Raw genomic sequence first — 22,038 nt, 5'->3', positions numbered from 1 at the left:
TTACAGCACATAATGAGACACAAAGAAACACAATGTCATGCTGATAGTCTAAATACGCTAACACAACTCAGAACATCAACTGTGTCTTTGTGTCTGTCTTCACAAACTGGTAGCTGTCAAAGTTAAAACTATTATCTTTGGATATTTGATCTGGAGGTGTCTGAAGAACACCTTCAAAAAAACACAAAAACACAAAACACAAACACAAAAAAAGACAGAGACGATAATTCCACATCTATCACCTACGCTCCCAGAGTTCAACCGCCCTGTACATTGCTGAATTACTTTGTACTTCATAAAACATACAAACATTTTTTTTTTCAAATCGACTCTACTCTCCTGAAAAGCAGATGTTGGGACGGTGTTAAGTTCAAATCCTTTTTTTTCTCCATTCAAATACTTAAATGAATGTCTACTGAATGCATACCCATGACGCTTGCAATTTTATCATTCTAAAAATACTATAGATGTATCTCTGACAATGCTTTAATATTTTTCCCATGCATAGATAGTGAGATAATAATAGTGCGCTCTAACAACTTGTCAAATTAGAAGCGGGGGGGGGGGCGGAGTTTGGCAATGTGTCAATTATGTCATGTTTACCGTAGGAACTTTGCACTCTCTTACACTGCTGAATGCTCTGATTCCAGATGGCACCGTTTGTTTACGTTTTCCTCTGATGAATATTACTCCTTCATTGCCCGAGAGAGTCTCCCTCCTCTGATACACGGTGATATCAACATTTTACATCTAGCAAGATATGTCAACTGACGTTTCCCCCCGTGTGTCAATTTAAAACTGGCAACTTCATGTGTTCAATGTGCTTCAAAACTTAGTTATTTAGTAGCACTGTATAACACTGTATAGCATGTCAAAGGTAATAGTTTAACCTTTTAATCAATGAATGTCCTTCACTTGTTATAAAATATCTAAAAAAGGAGACTTCTTGATTCACAGAGTTTTTGGTTTATTATTTAACTCAAAATAGGCACTCAAAGGTGTTTTTGATAACTGGCTTTCTATTCCCGTGAGACGTAATCTGAGTAGACCAAATTAAAAGGCGTTCTCCAGCGTTGCTCACCCACCATGCGTGGCGCAGCCACAGGGGACAAAGGGAACAGCAATAAAAGAAGATGAGTGAGGGATTTGGATAAGTCACCCAGGATCACCCCATTATATGAGATATTCCTTTTTAAACCCTCATCAGCATAGGAGGGCTTTCCATTGCAGCTTTACAGCTCAGGCAAGACTACAGTCTCCCAAGAGAGAGAGAAAAAAAAAATCTTTTCATACCGTTGCATGATGTAGCTCTTGCTTATCAGCTCATGAAAATGAAGGCCTCCTCATTTATGAGATTTAGAAAATTCCTGATGCAACACCTAACATTTATGTGACACCTACAAAAACGTCCTTTTCTTTTCATTTGTCATTTGTGCCCCGAGTTCTTTTTTTTTCACATCATTGCCAGGCACTATGCAAAAGAAATTCAAAAGGTCACCGTAGAACAGTGTCGAATAGCTTTCTGTGAACAAAACAAGGTCACGCGAGCGGGAGGTCGGCTGCTTGTGTCAAATAAACATGTTTTGAGGTCTGAAGGTGACTGAGCTGCCGTTAAAATGATGTACATGAGGGGACAGAATAACATGCGGCTTGAATGATCTGATGAGGGATAAAGGGGTCATGTTTCGCTTTCCAGGTTGTCCGTATTAGCTAAATGTTTTTTTTTTTCAAAACGTGTGACTATTGAAGCCTGACCCCTTTCCGATACAATACGTGCTTTATTGATCACAGGCCTCTTACTTGGATTGCTGTCCCAGCTCGCTGTCACTGCTGCAGCCTCCGAAACAACACAGGAGACCTCTGAAGCATCCTTTGAGATAAGAACGCATTATGTGTCCATGCACTTCCATTTTGCAGGTTGCCAAAGATGCAACATGCAACCATCATACAAGATTGTGAGCCTTAGGCTACACACATATACTGTATATATATATATATATATATATTCTCCCTTGATTAGTAGACAGTATCCAATCGAAGGAGGATTGGCTTTGAGTGACTGTCCTTGTTAAATACTTTTATTTCCCCACTTTGGAGAACGAAAGAAAAGTTCTCGCTATGTAGGGTGAAGTTCAGACATCTTAGACAAAAGACAGAAGGCAATTTAATATTGATTTCTACTTCAACAAGAAATGTATGTGGTTGACTGTAGTCAGCAAAGCACAACGGATACACGTTGCATGTGTCCTTTAATCGATTGCAAAATAATTAAATGTGTCTGTTCTTTAGCGGCATGTTTTCAGATGTAATATCCCGTAAGGGACATTATCAATGGTAAATCAGCCTCGCTGTGTTGAATTACACTTCATTTTCCATCATAAGTTTTAATATTATTGATCAATGCATGTTTTGGCAGCTGGCCAAAACATGCATCGATCAATAATATTGAAACTGGAATTGTGCTGACATGTTTTATTCTCTTAATGGCCACTGTCAGTATGCATAAAGTTTGGAGTTTTGACAGTGACACTTAAGACTACTTTTTATCTTTCACCACTCACCATCTGTTCACCATGGATCTCTCACTGACTGTCGCTGCACATTTTAAGGCCCTCCATTTCAGCACCTCCCAAAATATACAATAATAACGGGTTGCAGCTCTACTTATTATCAAGAATGATAGTAATGGCCTTTGGATAGCAAATAAAGTAAATGTTTAAATTGTATAAAAAACAACGTTTAGAAAAGTTTTTCGGGGTGTGTTTTAAGGTGTGTCAGGTAACATGGGTTGAGTTTGCCTGTGTGCATTTCTCCCTGCTGGGCTGTTTCGTATGGCCACAACCAATAAATCAATTTAAATGATAAGGAAAGGTCCTTTGATGTTTAGCTTTGATTCATTTAGCTGACTGTGCACTAGAGAATGCTTTAAGATACGAAGGATGGGGAGATCATACCGTCCCACAATTCCTTGCATCAGCAACATTTGTAGACATTGAGGTCAAGGAAAAATATCTACTAAAATATGTGATGTAATTTCTTCGACTATTCGATTCAATGGACATTGCATTGCTCTCTACAACATTTTTTTCTGCATGAAGTATTGGTTTTGATTGCGGCTCCAAAACGCATTTGATAACACTGATTTGCCTAAATTGTGAACGTACAAATTAGGCCCAGATTCCTTTCCCTCGAGGTTGTTTAACCGCTCCATTGTAAATCTATTAGATGGAGGATGGTACGCTGAGGGGCATTTCGAGCACATAGCAGGTGTGAAGATACAGTAGAGGAGCTTCATTAAGTCTGTGTCAGGTAAACAGACCGCCGTCGTGAGAACAAGTGGCAGACGAGGGTGTCATTCTGACAGGCGGCATCCAGAAGCACCTTCTGCTCCTTCAAGAGCTTCGGCAGCATGGAACTGCGCAGAGAAACAATAAACAGTCTACAATGCAGGGAACAAGTGACCCTAATGATGGCTTGAGATGTGTTTCCAATCCCGTCTCTGCTGAGAGTGTAATCGCATTGTGCAAAACATTTTTGCTTGTGAATCGAACTCGCCCCTTTTACCTGCTCAGTGGGACTCGGCGGCTTGTGGGGCTCAATTTGCAAATACCATCCCGGCTCTCCTCTCCCGCACAAAGAAACACACAATAACGTTACAAGCAGAGTGTTCACGTGCAGTTTCAGTTCTCTTAGGGTTGCAAGTGGCATGTGGTGCAGGGACACGCAAGTACATCATACATTATATACTGTATACACAAACTATGTTAGCCATTTAAGAAACTGCGTAGCAGAGATACACAGATACAAAGAGGCCTCTAAGGTAAACAGAGGCAGTGTGAGCTCTTTTTCCATACGTGTGTGACTTTCCCACAGCACTTTACGTCTTCATTATGCATTCTGGGCATAACCCTTTAGTTTGCAAACTCTGATCGATTTCTCAGTTGTACTATACCCGCAACCATTGCTTTCTTAAAATCAGCGTTGCCCATTCATCACTTCAACTGCTTTACAATTCAAAAGGGGAATACAGAGAACATGTGTCCCAAGTGTTGTTAAAGCAATAAACTTTAAGGTTTAAATTGTTTCTTGCGGCTGTGTAAAAATATTACAATGTACATTCACTTCTTTTTTTTTTTTTGCACAACCGGTTTTTAAATTGCCTGTTTTTAGAAAATGCAAAAGGTCTACTCTTCCAGTCATCACGACAACCTCCGTACACCCACACAGGTGTTTTCAGTTTGTCCGGCGGATTGGGGCTCTGCTCAGGTTGAGCATGGGCCGCAGCTATTGTCATTTATTTCAATCAGAAGAGACAAGTCGGATGGAGAGAAGATAATTGTTTATTATTGACAGATGATGAAGTCTTGACGCAGCAAGATAGAATCCCCTGTGGAGTAAATGCAGCCACTGGTGGTGATGGCTGATAAGGCCTGATTGACTCATGAATTGAAAGCTGATGAATCTCCTAATTGGGTGAAGATGGGGCAGTGGAAGGGGAGCATGAACGTACTGAAGGTAGAGAGAAAACTATATTTAAAATAGACAGCAGCAACATGTAATTGTTTTTTTATTTATTGGATAAAGGAAACCAGCTGATATCATGATAGACAGCCCCGAACAATGACAGCAGCGAGGACATAACGAGTGAGGAGCCAACGGTGGACGATTGAGAAATAAACTGTGTGCCTAGGCATGCAAGAGTAAAGAGTGACTAAATAAATGCTAGAGCTTCATTAGGTCACAAACCATCGTCCACCAGTAGCAAGGACCATGGTAGCAGGTGCCTCAAAATGTCAGTCCATTAACTCCCACAAAGGCTTTTTTTAATAGTATACTGTGAAAATGGGATTTCTATTTTGTTGAATTGATCAACATATCAGAATTAGAATCACCTTCATCAGGTGTCGTTGTCAGAGCCCCACTTTAGGTCCATGGGCGATTAGGGATCCCAGAGACTTGAAAGTCTCCACAGCAGACAGTGCTGTTGAGTATGGTGGTGGGGGGGCAGTGCTGGGGCTTCCCAGCTGCTTAACCTTCCACCAGCAGATCTATCACCTTTCCTGATGAGGCGCGCAGTTGTTGGTCCGGTGGGGGGGAAAAAAAGCAGTGGGAAGAGCACACTTCCCTGTGGGATGTTTTCAATGAATAAAATGGTTTGGTTTGAAAAGTGATTCCAAGTGAGGGCTGCATGATTCCTTCAACACTGTGACGTCCTTTCACCGTGCTTTGTTGAGATAGGAGGCTGATTCGGCCTCCCTTGTTTTGAAGCCCCCCCGTTTGCTCCGTTGAGAAGCCGCCGCTCATCCTTTTGTCGGCCAGAGAGCAGACGTTCCCCTGATGGATTGTCAGGGAGAGCATTTCTATATCCCTGCTGACGTGGTTTAACGAGCGCTCGCTTCCCTTGTCGCCCCACTCCGGCGAATCCCGAGGAGAGCCGCCGCTCCACCAACTAAAAGCTGGGTAAAAGGTTTGAAGTTCGGCGAAAAAGTTGATTGTGTGATGTTTAGAAGTTTATTCCTGCTGAAAGCGATCAGAGAGGGAGAGCTGGAAACGAGACAAATAGTAACGAGGCTGCCGTGTGGATCCATCTGTGGAGCAAGAAGTATTCCAATGCTTCACTGAAGCAAAAGTAATAAAAGCAATAAAAGAAGAAAAGTATGTTTATTTTATCCAGTATTCACTTTCAGTATCAACTTTCTTTCTTTTTCTTTGTGTTGATTCTTTTTCCCCTTGAATTCTTTTGTCTCCCCTGCTCCCCTTACTGTGTGGGTTCAATGGTATGTTTGTGTTTTGTGAGGGACGGATGTGTTGCATCTCTCCCCGCTCCCTGACTGCTGTTGTTTAGCGTTCACACCTGCTCCAAACCGCACACCTGCAATCCATCCCCCCATCTGTTAGGCAACGAAGCAGCCCCCAGTTGTTTTGGCGGCCCGTCGCTCGATCGTCGCGTCAGTCAAAGTGGCGGAGCGTGGCTCGGGCCACTTGAAGTGTCTTCGTTCTTCTCTTTAGCTCAGGTTCTTTGTCTAACCCTTTCACTTTACACCACAGGATCACTGGCTGCTACTCAGACACACTTCACCAGCCACCAGCTCATCCCCCCCCCCCCCCCTCCCCTCCATGCCACCACCAGCTGGACTTTCCCACTGAGCCCTCTTCAAGCCCAGAGGCTTAAATTATCCATTCCGTTCTCTAAACCCGTCTTTGGCTGTCTTTCACTATTGTGTACAATGTGTTGGGATTATTATTGCTAATGCATAATGTGTATGTTTGCTTTCAATGCTGTAGATGAATACTGTTGTGACCACTTCATGCAACTTTATAATCTGCTTTTTAGTGTAATCTGCGCCATTGCATCATGTGCCATAAGAATGTCATAGTAGCATCGCTGTCTTGTGTGAACCATTGTCTTGGCTGTTCCAGGATGGTTTTTAATAGTTAATATATTAGTTAATAATTAAGTTTACTGGGATTCAAACCATCCATCAGGTAATGTAAAAAATGTATTTGTTTTTACTGGACTGGAAAACTATTAAATTATCCACAATGTAATTGAAGCTGACAGAAGTTTCATCCTTTTGACAAGAGAAAACTACTTTACACTGATTGCATTGCCAATTGTTTGAAGGCCATGTGTTATTCAAAAAAAGAATATTATTAAATCATGATTCTTAAAACAGACTACTTAATGTATTCTCTGTATGGCCTTCCATCATCAAAGCGGTTCAGTGCATCAAATAACATGTGGCTCCATTTCATAACAATCCACAGCCGACAGGATATTGTTTGCTTTCATGCTCATTCATTTTAGGAGTTGATACGTTTCCAATAAACATCAAAACATATATATTTCTATCACAAAGTTTCAAGGACATTGTTGCACTCAGATGGATTGATGAACATTCCACAGTGAGAATACCTGATAAAAACCTCATTGGTAGAGAACTCTGGCTCTTTCGCCCCACTGTCTCTTTTTGTCTTTTTAGGATCTAATGTGCAGCAGCGAGAGCTAAACAACCACTTTCCTTTTTTTTCAAATGTTTGACAGCAACATAATGTTACAGTCTGAAACCAAATTAGCATCACGAAGTAGAGAAATGGGAGGATAAATCTACTACGAAACAAGTTAAATCACCCGATCACCCTTCCATCCTGTTGTGCATTTAGTGCAGAGTTCAGCGAGACGACAAAATGACGGAGTTAAATTCATCACAAACCGCCGCGTGCAAGCCTCTCGGGCTCAATGAAGGTGGCAAACACCATTGAGCATTCGTTGCCGTGGAGAAACCGTGGGGAGATGCTCGGGGAGATGGCCGCCCTGGAGTCAAGAGAGGAAGAAGAGACATTGATTCTCGCTGCAATCTGCTTTATTGCTTTTCAAAATCAATTCTTAATTGCTGAAATCGTTTTCTAATTGACTGAATTTCTAACAACTGCACACCCGTGCCTCGTTATAATATATTACACATTTTCACAGGAAATACTGGGTCCCACTGCCATTACTGTATGTATTTTAATGCTTCCTTGGTGGTGTCTGGTTATTGTGTTGCAAGAGAGAAGTGATTTTAAGGGAGAAACCTAATGGAAACATCACAAAACAAATCAAGTGCCCTTCTTCCAATACGCATTCGGACCCATTAGCCCTCATCCCACATGGGCCTTGAATCAATGGACAATAATGCACCACCAAGAACCCCCCTTAATCACACCTCACTCCACAAAGGCTACCTAATGGCTTGGCTCAGTTCTGGAGTTGCCAGGTGGGGACCAGCCGTGTAGCGAGGAGAGGGGTCCTTCCAGAGCTTCTCACCGGGATGCTGCATAACGGGTCTGAATGCTTTCTGTGACGGAGTGCTAAATAAACATTAAACCTGGAATGTAATATTGCAGATAGAAGCTATACTTGCATCGCACTCGAAGACTGAACGGATTATGACGCGGCATCTCGTTTCCGTCCATTTTGATGACAGGTTTTCTTCTAAAGTGTGTCAACCTAGTTATTAATAGAAAGACATCTCCTGGATGATAGAAAACAAGTCCACTGTGTTTCTTTCCACAGGAATTGGGGAGGGATATTTTCCATTCCATTCCAGATGTGCCAGCTAATAAGAGATTTCAACCTCAACACAACTGGCAGGATTTAACAATGAAAGTGTCTGCATTACACTATTCAAAGAAGTAAATACATTCCATTTTACGGTCCTATTTAGTGCTTACACATACATTTAGTTCAGCCTACTAAAATGCTTTGATCCTCTCACAATAACAAACGTATTGCATGCTAGATATTGTCTTGATGTTGTAGTCTATTAATTAACGTAAAATATGAAGTGGACATACTTTAGGCAATATATGCTAAATCTTTTGAAATTTCAAAAGGACTGATGTCAGCATGATTTCACAGCATTGTATAATCAACACTATAGCCTCTCAAAAATGATATTTACATACTACTATTTTAGCCAATTACCTTTTGTGTTGAAATGTAAATTGGCTTTTCCAGCAACAAGCTAAATGTAAATAGGTGAATACTTCACTAAGTTATGCTTTTGTTGTCGTTGTGTTGTTTATCTTTAGAAATATTTTTAATCAAGTTTGGGAATCAAGTTTGGGATTTTTATATTTCCTTCCAATGCAAAATCTATATAATGACTGCATGGACTAAAGCCGCCAACAGCATAGCTTTCCACACTGAGGATAAGTCAAGACCATTTAAATTCACTGGGCTCATCTGCATATTGAAATACTGTCATATTGTCATACTGAATATAGCATAACCGCTTGATAGTTATACTGAAATCATTACTTTTTAGCTATTTGCTTTCTTCAATTCTCATCAGCTGCTTAATTTAAATAATGAAATAGTTTAGAATTCACGGATTCAGCACTCCTGTATTTCCTGAAGCAAAGGATAAATAAATGAAATGGCTTGTTAAATGACACATTAGATTTTGGCTGGAAGCTAAATGCATAATGCTCAGGCAGCACACAAAAGATAAAGGGTTATGATACTCAGCAGACTTTCTTCACTCTCCTTTTTAATAAGGACTTACCATGAGCTGTAGCTCTGTGCATTTCCGCAGGGACTCTACTGCGCATCGACCTCGTCCACTGGCTCTGAACTCACCCACAAGCCCGAGTCGTGCTTGCTCATTTCCCTCACTCACCGTTAAACACTCCATGCTTGGTTGCATCATAGTTTACTGGATGGAGCAAATTGTCTCCTGAAACTAGAAAGCAATCTATTCATCCGAAAGCATTGAAACATAGTTTAAACCGGCCCACGGATTGTTTTGGTATTTGCCATTTTAACGCTACTTGTAGTTGTGCCAGTTTCATCCTCGTCCTATTTTCAGGTGCGTTGAGGAAATCCCTCCTTTTCCTTTATTATTCTTTAAGTCGTAAGTGATTACACTGATTATGCAGAGCAGCGGAAGTGTTCAATTTATGCACCACCGAGCCTGCTGTGAGTGAATCGTGAAGTGCCCCCCTGAAATCCCATTGTAAGCTTTTCTCGGCAGATTTGGATAAACATTCTTGGGACTCCTTGATCACTCCAGAGATTGACGCCTCTGTGTGATACCAATGCTGTCTTTCTGAATGACATGAAATACTTTTTTTGGAGTGACCTCTCTGAATCCATGTTGTTTCATCTAAAAAATAACCTCAATGATCAATCTGATTCTAATTCAACCACGTGTTTGTGTGGACTTCAGATATAGGAGTACGTCTTGGAATGTTCCCTTATAAGCTACAACTGAACATTTCCAAAATAACAACTGTGTCCGTCAAACCCTGGTGTGTAAAAATAACGAGTTAAATAAGTGTATCACAGCTCTACTTCGAGCTTTTTTCAAACCCTATTGGAAAATGATTGTTAAACAGGTAAAGGGCATTCAGGAAGAGGTGGACATTTTCGATTCACTTGAAACATCCAAATCAGTTGACAAAATTGTGTTTCTTCATCCGGCACCCAAATACTGCATCAATGATGTGCCCCTTGACCTATCACAGTGTTAAATATTTCCTGTCAAAATGTCACCATTTAGAGTGTATTTTCAGACCTGAAAGTTACAGCTAAAAAGAAAAATTCTGTAAAGTTTATCAGCTGTATATTACAAATTCACAAAAGGTAAGACTGAGTTGAGGTTGCCCGGCAAGACGATTGTAGTCAGCCAACATCTATGTACAGATTACACTGTATCACACCTATATGTCATCTCGCCCAAAAAAGGGGACGGGATCAGCCATGTGAAAGGATTCAATGCTGTTTGTCTTTGTTCTTTCTAAGTCCACACCCTCTGTCTCCCCTTGTACCCGACATTTCCCACAAATGTCAACCTTGTGATGGGAGTGGAGGAAAAGTCAGGGGGTCGCCAACGTCATTAGGATACATTAAAAACAAATATTTACTTAAATGTTATCATCATAATATTGCAAGGGGAAAAGTAAGGAATAACCCGAAATTGTTGTCAAATTGAAAACAATGGAGCAATGGGAAGTGGCGTGCCTTGATTTGCACATTTACTTCAATGGATCCAAGTTGCTCCGCCTCTGCTGTATTTTTGTCACATGACCTGGACGAGTTGCCGGTCAGTGTCTGTGTGTGGCTGAATGATCTGGCTTTGACTGACTGAACAGTGTGTTGCCTCGCAGCCTGGAAAAGGAGCTGCAATGTTGCTTCCAGGTAAGCTCTGCTTTTGTTGGAGTGTGCGTCGCTTAGAAGGTTGATCAGACTGCTGCGCAATAGATCTATTTGACTGGATAGCCGAAGCTGCAACGTCAACAGTAAAATGCACTCACAAAACAATAGAGCAGAAGACAAAAAACAATTGAATAAAAGGATAAAGATGAATAATTACCCTTAAGCAACAGTAAATCTATGTGATTTCATGTAGCTGATAAAAGAAACACAGTAAACACTAGTATAATTGAAGTAAGCTAAAAACAGGTGAATGCAGTTATTTTGCCTTTAACGAGCTACTGGCGAAACTCAGGTCTGGATGCAAAGGCGGTTTTAGGGGGATCAAAACTCAGTCGGACATTTCAAAACGCAGGTTATCACAACCCCACACTTGTGTAGTGTGAAATTACTGAGTGGTGTCGTGTGAACGATTCGCAACAAAAAAAAAACCTCGCCATGAAATCACGGGACGCTCGCCTACTTCTCTCATCCGTTGTGAGGAAATCAAACCTCTGAAGTTGCTTTGACGATCGAAGCGTTCGAAGAGATAACTTTCATAACTCCTTTTCTTCCCTCTCTAAAGCCTTTTGGGGGTTCAATTTACTGCATGGAACAGAAAAGCCAGCTTTTTTTTACTGAAAAGGCAATGTGTAAATCTGCTCTGATATCCCCATGCCAGCAGAGAGTGGGAAAACATTGGTACTTCTGAAGTGAGACCCTCTTAGCTGTCATAATTCATGAAGTGTTGTGAGTAATGGGCCAGTCTTTAATGAAACCGTACATGTACCGCTGTCACAGGAAATGTGTCAGACATTAAACGGTTCGTGCTCTTTCTTTAGTAATGAGATGAAGTCTTTGTCAGTGATCCAAAGATGCAACCTCACATTCCCTCGCATCGGCCCATGAGTGCTTTTGGTCTGCTACGTTGGGGGGCTGGAGAAGTGAGGAGGGATCACTGAGGAACTAGGAGCCAGGAAAGACAAAAGAGCAGGCTTCTCAGAAGGCTTTGACCTGCCAACACGCTGCATCATTGGATGTCCCTTGCAGATTGGACGCCACAGCTGATCGGACACATCAGATACATCGCAACATCGCTGGAGTTTCATAATGGAGTGAAAACATTTTCATTTTTTTTGTCATCATGATTTAGATAATTACAATTTTTACCTGACACATAATTTCCAGCATTTAACTTAATATATCTTATCTTACACTAGGTTATTAAATATAAATAAACACTAAGGGCAATAATGAATTATTAATTACACATTAAAGGCGTACACAGTATGAATACAGAATGCATGTTGGTATTCACACAGGCTACAGAGACAACACACTCGGTGAGCAGCGATAACTGTGAGGTTTTATTAGCATCAGTACAGTTAACATGTGTGCAGACACAAACTCCATTAAAAACCTCTGCAGCTTTCAAAGCCGACTGACAGCCGATCGACGCTCTGACGCTTCAGAGGAAGTTACGTCTCATCTCTCAAAAACAAACGTCATTTGTTTACTTTTTCCTTGCTGGGTTCCCTGCCTCCTCCAATGATCCCCGGTGGGAGAGACCAAAGCCAAAGCCATACTTCCAGTGTCTGCGAGGGTCCACTCAGATATGCGTGACATTGAATTTCTTCATCACAGGGTATGTGCATAGCCTCCATGTGGACGTCTGCCAATATCCAATTTGCTACAAATGGCAGCCAATCAATCTTCTCGGATTGATTGGCTGAAACAGCAAACAGTACTACTACAGCAAACAGTACTTCTGACCATATGAGCGCTTGAAGTCAGTTATACGTTAAAACAAACGCTTGAAACATACATTTAAACCTCTAGTGTATTCTCTTATTGTCAGAAGGGATCTTCTCCTCCTTTTTTAAACCAGGGCTTATCATAGCAGCTCTTACATTCCAATTAAACCTAAGCCTAAGATTTAAGCTGGATGTTGTCCGCCCACTATTGTTTATTCCCAGCACCCTCCCAACAGGGTTGTGCATCTAAGAAAGCACTGCATTTTTCTATTTGAAGAAAGACAAAAAAAATATCCTGTGCCTTTTGCAGTCTTTTATTCATTCATGAACTGTAGATTCCTCAATGACATTCGGCGGAACACGACACCCTGGGCCATCACGGTCAGCAAAAGCTCAAAGACAAAGGTCAGAATGTTTAAATTAAATCCAAAACCCACAACAGAAGTACAGAAGCCCTCACTTCAATGAGATGACCTGCATCTAGTGTTACTGATTCAATGTCACACTAAAGTTTGAGTGATTTTTCTTGAGATTGTCTATTTGGTTTGGTTTCAGGCCAATGCTGAAGATATAAACCACCTCCAGTGTGGCAGAAAAGCAGTCAAATTGGTTGCCACGCTGACATCAGTGGAAGTTGTTTAAAATACATTTGCTTTTGCTGTAAAAAATAAAAAATAATTGAAAAAAAATTGAACATTAAAATGGTAAAAAAAGAGATTTTTTTTTTTTTAGCATTTTGGGAAGTTCCATTTAAAATCAAATGCAAAGGCTAAATAGATTTCTGAGAAAGGCTGTGAGTAAAACATGTGACTCAGACAAACTGCATGCTGCGTCTCTCTGGGGCCGCTAAATCACTATAGAAAAAGAAAAAATGAACTGAAAAGAATGTATTCTTTAAATGACGGAAACCTAGTTTTACTGTCTGTTTTACTAGTTGAGGAACGTTATTCTTTTTGCTTCTGGTTTGGCCAGCATTGACACATTTTGTTTTCCATTCCAAAAAAAGAGAATTACTTTTTTTTGTTGTTCCCAATCTGAATTGTTGACATTGCTGCAGAGGGTCAACTTGTACTAATAATAATTTTGCAAGAAGGAAATGAATGGGTTTTGGCATATGCTATGACAGCCCTAACATGAATTGATCTCTCGGCAGCATACACACACAATTGCTTCATCCATGCGCAAACTACACTAAATATGAAACAAGGCTTAGCTTTCTTCTCTCCTTCTAAGCAGTGGTGTGTTCTTCATGTGTGTGTCTGCACTGACTGCTCTTCATCTGACCGCTAATCAGTCTGATAACCTGCAGGTGTGCCTGCTGCCTGACTGAGTTACCCTTTACCCACAATGTTAAATCACAGCCATATTCTATTTTCACATATTTCTTTCTCACAACAACCTTACATCTATGAAACCTGTGGCAAGTAGTGTTGTTTTAGATCACAACATCGGTGGTGAGTATTGCAAAAAAATATCTACAGTATAATGTCTTGCTAGGAAAAGTTTGTATATCAATATTTTATATTTAAACTTTTCACATGCATGTTTCCTTGTTAATGAAAGCACGAGTTTACTTTCAGACTTGCTTTACAGAATACAGACAGCAATTTAAGTCACTGACTAATGGCAATGCTTATCTGTCCATAGTTGGGCTGCCAATAGAAAAAACAACTAATTAATCGCAAATTCATTAATCGCGATTAATTTCGATGAATGAATATGCAATTAAAGTGTGATTAAATCGTTTTCTTTCTAAAGACTAAAACACATCTTGCAAGTAATGAGTCATCACTTTAGAAAGTGTGTATTTTAGACACTGTTGTTTAATTCTTAATGTTATTAATAATGTTAAAACTACACACATTTCATCATCTTTGAGGCAGAATTCTACCGGGTGGAACTAGTGACTTTTCCGGCCCGTCCTTGTGCACTTTGCTCTCAACTCGCCATCATTTGACGGCTGTGTTTGAAGTGCCAACTATCTCCCCACATTTAGCCAGGACGTTTTCAAACCACCATCTTTTAGGGACACAGTGGTGGTCCTCTGCAGACTGTGTGCCGCGCAGGGAAATGTTAAATGTTGCGATGGAAATAGCCTAGCAGCTAGCTTAGCCTAGAGGTGCTTTAAGTGGTCCGTTTGCCACTCACACCATTTATGTTTGACACGTGTGGAGTAATTTCTCTGCACGGCTCTCCGTCGCGCCTCTGTTTGTTTTACTTCCAATGCAAAAAGCTCTCTCCATCTTGAGCTGTCGTCTTGTTTTCTCTGATGTAACTCACTGCAACTAGCGGCTGTTTAGTTTCCGTGGTCAAATTCTGGTTTACTTGCGCTCCAAGCAAGTACACCGCAAGTAACCAAAGTTACGCTAACTACTAATATTTTGTCGCATTAATCTCGGCCACATTTATCGCATATTAATGCGTTTATGTTGACAGCCCTAGTCCAAAGTGAACCACCTTTTTTGCCCAATACTCCTATTCTAAAAAAAGGGAAAACATTTCAAAAATAAACATAATGCATAGTTCCTGCAATTAATTTGCCATTGTTGAGTGTCTGACCCTGCAATATAGTGACTAAGTGCTGTTCCATGCCATTGGGTGGCATTATTTAGCGCAATGCTGACCTTGTTATATAAAGACAGTAGCAGTAAATGATGGGCAGGGGAAGTCACAAGACAAACGACGATGGAGAAATATTTAAATAGGGAAAATGACGCCTCTGAACTGGCCTCTGGAAAAAATTGAAACTAAAAAATGTGCAACGATTACCATTCTTGGCTGTCATATCCTTCTGGGAGGGTCACTGATGTACTCTTGAAAGTCTGTCTAGAGGCTTTGGGGAAGTATAAAGCCTTTTATATCCACTCTCCCTCAAGTGATGCGCTGTAGGACCGCTCATCATCTCTTGAGACCACATTAGCAACCAGTAGCATGCCACACACATATTGCGTGAATGAAATTGCAAAAAAATGAAAAGACCACAGAGCAAAGTATAATGGACTTCAATTTCATTAGTAGCTTCAACAATGCCCTGAACAATTTGATAGGCAGAAAGACAATTAACCCCTTACTATCCATACAATTCACTACATTACAGAATGATTTAGAATGAGTTTTTTTTTCAAGAAATTAATGGATCTCTGCAGTTGAGAACTTCACGTCACGAGGGAGACGCAAATTGAGTCAGTTTAAAATCCTCATTGAGCGATTTATTAGTTGTATTGTTGTAGGAGTGTAGCATGATGAGTCTCGTATTGTATGAGTGCGCTCTCATTCAGTATTCATAAGCATGGTTGCATTAGCGAATAAATGGCTATTCAACCATTGTGTTGCATGTAGCAGGTTGCATGTATAGCCTTGATATCGTGCTACAGTGTAACCAAGAAGAGATTTCTCTTCGTTGCTTATAAATGATTATTATCTTTCAAATTGTTATGATTTTGAATGTCATAGGACGGAATAATGAAAATAATTGCTTAACGCTACCACAATTTGACAAATAAATATTCTGTTCTATGCTGCTGCAGCACTGGGCATTTTGGGGAGTGGAGAAGAGAGGGAGACCCATCGTTATACTGCGCTCAGGTTCCCCTAGACCGGGCGTACCCCACACATACACGTCCATCACAGTCCATGTGTGCCTGCTGAATTCCTTGTAGATTTGTCTTACTTCATGTCCCCTTGGGTCCTGCTAGAAAAACAATAAGACAATCATTCATTCTGATTTAGCATTTTAATGCTAAGAACCATTAATGTGATGCTCGATCTGGTTTCTAAAATAGAAGAAGCCTTAAACCGCAGACCATTGACTCATAGGACTCAGTGGCCAGTATAATAGCATTACATACAACAAAAGGCTCATAAATCAACTGGGAGTTGATGAAAGCGAAATGAAAAAAGCTGCTGCTATCAAAGAGCGGTCATTATTTTGTCAGACATCCAAGAGTCCTAAAAAAGCATTTTGCATGTCTCCAATATCTTAGCTGATTGCTCAACTGAAGGAAACCTTGAGAGGTTATTACATGGTATTGTAGATTAATTTAATCTACCGTACATACAAGATTAATTTCACCCCGGTATTAATGAATGTGATAATGGAATAATAAATGGGATGCAAAAAAAAATGCGTGTGTAATTTTGCAATATTTAAAGACTGAAATGCATGATTAATGATTAGAGAACTCAAATGTTTGTAAATAACTGTTTACACTGTTTGGCAGTACAGTCTTCCCTCTGTGCGCAGGGCATATTGTGAAATAAGCTGATACATTATGATTTTTTGCTTTGAACAATGTAAACAGAAGAAAGATATCTTATTATAATTTTATTTTGGATGATTTTTATCAAAATTATCTTTACACCTGACAGGACACAACAAATCCTCTAGTTCAAGAGCTGTGAGTACTAACAATGGCCATTTTTGTCTTCTTGGTTCATCATGGTATGTTGCATACATAGGGATTATTTCGGTGGAGCTGATTTGGGGGAGGCCTGACGCGACTGTCAGTATTGTCCACTTGACCCTTCAAGGTGGATTTGTGGATGGCCGCCTCTCCATTTCGTCCTGCACCTGATATTCTGACTGCTTATATTATGGAACTGTGATGTGAATGCTGATGTATTGTGTATGTGTGCGTGTGCACAATGCTCTCCATGTCTATGAGTGGCTGGCTACAGGTCATCACACATCATATTCAGTTTCTAGTCAAGCAGACCATATGGTGAACTGCATATTATTATTGATACGCTGCAGACGCCTTTTTATTTTTTTTACTTTATCCACACAAATCTAATGTACATTTACTCTGTTTTTGTTCTTTTTTAGTTTTTTTTTAGAACCAGCTGTTTGAAAGAAAGTGGTACCACCCCCCCCCCCCACACACACACACACACACTCCATTGAGTTTAGCGGTTTTCCGTTTCCACAAATGCAAAGAAAACTTTCTTGAAGGAGTAATTTGCCATGAGAAATAATGCTTTGAATAGCAGTAATAAACAGTAATGGCAAATTTCAACCAAACCTCAGAGGTCTTATCAAACAAAATTTCCATTTCCATTTTATGGTAGCTATAGATGATGCAGTATGGTCCAGCAGCCTACAAGATCATGATGAGTAGAATTACATATAAAAAGTAATTACAAACTGATTGCCAAAGGGGAAGATTATAGTTGAACAACCGACAATATCTATAACACATTTATACACATATAAATGTGTTATTTTCTATGCAATATATTAGACTGCTTAGAGCTCTAAAATACAAATGCCTGCATGGTCTTAAGTGATATGGCAAATATGACTTTAATGTGCGGCTGTGCTGAAGTGGCCCACAAGATTAAATAATAATTGTGTGTCAATAGTGCACTCCATGGTAAAACGGTATAATGAATCATGGCTCAAAGATGCCGTGTCAGATGGGTTAATACCCCAAAATTCCTGCAGCATACAGCAGAGTCTGTAAATCTGCTTCGTTAAAGGGCCAGTGGGGTTAGTTACCAATGAGCCCAAATGGAAAAATGATGAGTTGCAGTGATTTTATTTGGATGAGCAGAGATAACATCTGCACGCATGAGGAAACTTCAATATGGAGGACCAAAAATTACTTAAGTATGAATAAATAAATAAATGAATGTCATCGTCCTCCTCCTCGCCGGCGCCGTTGTCGCCCTCGCCTCCTCGCCTGCTCGCCTGCCGCCGTCCTCCTAGCTTCCGCCGCCGTTATCGTCCTTGCTGCCACCGCCGTCATCCTCCTCCTCCTCGCTGCTGCCGCCGTCCTCCTCGCTGCCGCCGCCGTTGTTACCTTCCTCCTCGCTGCCACCGCCGCCGTCCTCCTCCTCGTCGCTGCTGCCACTGTCCTCCTAGCTGCCGCCGTCGTTGTTACCTTCCTCCTCGCTGCCACCGCCGCCGTCCTCCTCCTCGTCGCTGCTGCCGCTGTCCTCCTAGCTGCGGCCGCCGCTGTCATCCTCCTCGCCGCCGCTGTCCATCTCGCTGCTGCCACCGTCATCCTCTTTGCTTTATTTATTTATTTACATATTTATTTATTTATTCCTGTATTTAGTTATACATTTATTTATGTATTTATTTATACTTAAGTCATTTTTGATCTCAAAGCCACATTTGCCGAGTCAAAAATGACGGCCCACCAAGAGAGAAGTTCTGGAGATCATATTAGCTATAGATATAGTTATTTCAAACTAATTACACGAGTATGTTTAAGATTTCTTCCATCTATCCCATTGAACATTGTTCAAAGCTCATCTTCCAGTTTGAAGAGCAGCGCACATCTTCCAGTTTGAAGTAGTGTATGTGAGGAGAAATGGGAACCAAGCACATCCAATTTCACTTCTGCTCAAAGATCATTTCTCACTTTGAAGTGTGATGTCAAACAGGGCCTGCAGTTGGTGTCGACACAGACTGGGAGCAAATAAAATCTGGGCCATTATGTGTTTAATGATGGACGAGAAGGTAAAGCCACCCCACCCACCCCAAAAGACTAACTGTTACGGCCGAGGCTCTGAGGACAGCATGTCAGCACTATGCCGGGTCCATAAAACAATATGTAGGCAAATATGTCCACAATATGCCAACAATGAATTGGGTGCTATTCGTGATTAAAAGGCATCATCAGAAGAAGAATTATAATTAAATGTAATTTAAAAGCGTAAAATTGTCTCAAAAAATTAAATTGTTAAAGAGATCCATTCTTTATTTCGTGTGTATCGTATGTTGATTCAACAGAAGCATGCTGCTCTAAATCCCCAGTGCGAGATTAGCTATGTTTGAATGTAGTCTCACTAGGGGTGGGCACACAGTGCATATGCAAATAGAATTACTGACAACCAATTACACCGAAAACTCCTCGAATAAGAGTGTGCCACAAAAAAAGAGAACAGTAATTTCTGGAAAGAGGAGGTAAAGAGCAACGAGTCACCGAGGGTCGTAGGCACAGTGAGAAGAGGTTTCAGTCATGACATTTTGGAGTAGAGACAGATTGAGTTGTATTACTGGTATAGATGAGAGGGATGCTGATACTACACTTCAAAACATCAGTATATTAAGATTGATTTATCTCACTGTTTATCCACCACAGTTACCCAGTAATCATCTGCAGCAAACAGGGAAATAATGGGTTGTGTAACAATTCCATATGACATTGATTATTTATTTTGAGTTTACGTGCCTGTGTTGTATAATGGAAGTGGGCTAAGCAGCATTAGCGTTTACTTCTCTTTGGGTTTTTTACACATAGTTAAGCCAATTTTCCAGAGCCATTAATAGTGATTAATGGTGCTGTGCTTTTAATGCTATTTGTTGGGATAAAACTGGAATGACAGTTTGTGAAAGGACCATGAGTCAATGCATTTACAAATATTATCCACTCAATAAGGAGACTATCATTTAACATTCCGACGGTTTGGAGAAGGACCATGTGTGTTTTTCTTGTGTGTGTGTGTGTCTACTTTAGCAGTGGGAGGTGGATAATATGTGTCTGTCCGTGACTGGATTTGTTGTAAATTCCCAAATAACACGATTACTCTGGGGAAGAGATGGATCATCTAGAAGTCCACTGTTCCGTCAGCGTGCACAGCATGGCTTTGAAATGCACATTAGCATGCTAAAACGCTCACCAGTTAAAGGATAAATATGTTTATATTTGTACCAATTTTGGTGCCAATCAATCAGTAGTGGTAACTTGGGAGGTGAAAGGTCAGGGGTTCATGTATCTCTTTTGGGTAAACAATGGTGGTTGAATACTATCAGAATAAGAAAAAGTCATCCTATAGATTTTTCTATCTGCAACAAAGTGAGGGGAGCAACTTAAGAACAAAACATTGCTTTTGCGACGTGACTAGCGTGACTGAGAAGCATAAATGTATTTGTAGTGTTGGAGTATTTTAAGCACATAAATGCAATGATCTTACTGGCTCAGATCCCCACGTGCTTGCAGCATACTGTAGATAGATATTAATGAATATTTAAAATAAATTATAGTCATATTATGAATAACGTATATATTATTATACGTTATTGTTTGCTTCTTTAGTTGTTTAATAAACTAATGCGGCCATTTCTCTTTCACCTACACCACCGAGACTTTGAAGAACTCAGACATCAGGAAATGAACCAGAAGAAATAAATAGCGTTTGTGTGTGAGCCTCCTCTTTCGGCCTTTTATGCAGCATCTGCTGTTTTCCCGTTCACACATTTTCGGATTCCAAAGCCTTTCATTCAAATACACATTTTCCCAGTTTCAGCAGCGTGGGACCACTATACAGTTTTTGCATGTACTGTCTATCCTCAAGGATCCAACCGTAAGGAATGGTTAAGCTGACAGTTTTTGGCATATATGTGGACACTCCCCTCACAGCCCTTTGGCAGGTCAATAAACGGCGTCGTGGAGAAGAGATTAAGGAAAGTGGTGAAGGAAGGGATTTTCCCTAATTGTCAACTCTGTGTTGTTCCACTCATTAAATACAGAGAGATTAAGCTAGTGAGGGGACTGAGGGGGATCTGTGGTCTGTGGCAGGTTGGATTAGCATCCACAGTCAGAAGCTCGCCATGGGCTTATGACCAGGCAGGCCTGAGAGGCAAACAATTAAATCAATAAGACAACAGTCAGCGGAGTATTGTGCCGGCTACCAGCTCTTCTCCACTTCAGCTGCAGGATGCTGACAAAAGCAAAGAATGATAAAACTTTGATCCACTGCTGGACTCATTTCAGGACCTGTCCTTCCCAATCCTAATCCAAGTCGCACCCACCTTCCCTCTGTTTGCGCGTTTATGTGTCAGAACAAACCAATTAGCTTTTGAGTGGACATGGTATTGTTATATATTATTACTGTTATTCATATTTGACTTATTACAAACGTATTTATATTATATTCATGAAATTATTTATCAAATGAAGAAATAGCTTAGCAGTGTTCAAGGCCGACTTGAGGGCATGCAGCAGAAGATCGAGCAACCATAGGAGACTTGACTTAAACCTGAGATCAAAGACTTCAAGAAGTTTGCAATATTCCCTAAATTGTGATAAACAATGTTGTTAACAGGGTCACACTTGTGACTATAATATGTAAGGAAAAACTGTTTTGCCTGCCAGGGACGGAAAGAGATAAACTAAATAATTTATTTTTCACTTTTTTAGCTGTTCCAATAGTTTCTCTTTTTACAGACAGACGCGTCTTGCATTTCATATCAAACACGTTTGAGAAGCTATGTCACAACACAATAACTGAGGTACTCAAGCAGGTTCTCTATCTTAGATTTTTTTTTTAATTACTGTTTTTATATCTGTGCAAATCAGACGCTATATGCATGTGAAAAGCTAACATTCCAATGAAATTGTCTGTCCCTATCGTCCATGCACTTCTACTAATATACATGTACATACATACAATACATACAATATTCACACATAGAGTATGCAAATGAAATAATCTTGGTATAGTCTTTGTACAGCTTTAGGCTCATTCATTCCTAGTGTTTCTGAGCCTTTTTGAAGAAGTAAAATTATAAATCCTACTCACAGTTGTTGTATATTCAACTACACAACTGAAATCAATCAGATACATAGCTGCAAACAACACTTGGAGTAGTGAAGA

This window comes from Pungitius pungitius, chromosome 13 (genome assembly GCF_949316345.1).
Source record: "Pungitius pungitius chromosome 13, fPunPun2.1, whole genome shotgun sequence".
In the NCBI taxonomy this organism is placed as follows: Eukaryota; Metazoa; Chordata; class Actinopteri; order Perciformes; family Gasterosteidae; genus Pungitius; species Pungitius pungitius.
This window is presented reverse-complemented; position numbering follows the sequence as displayed.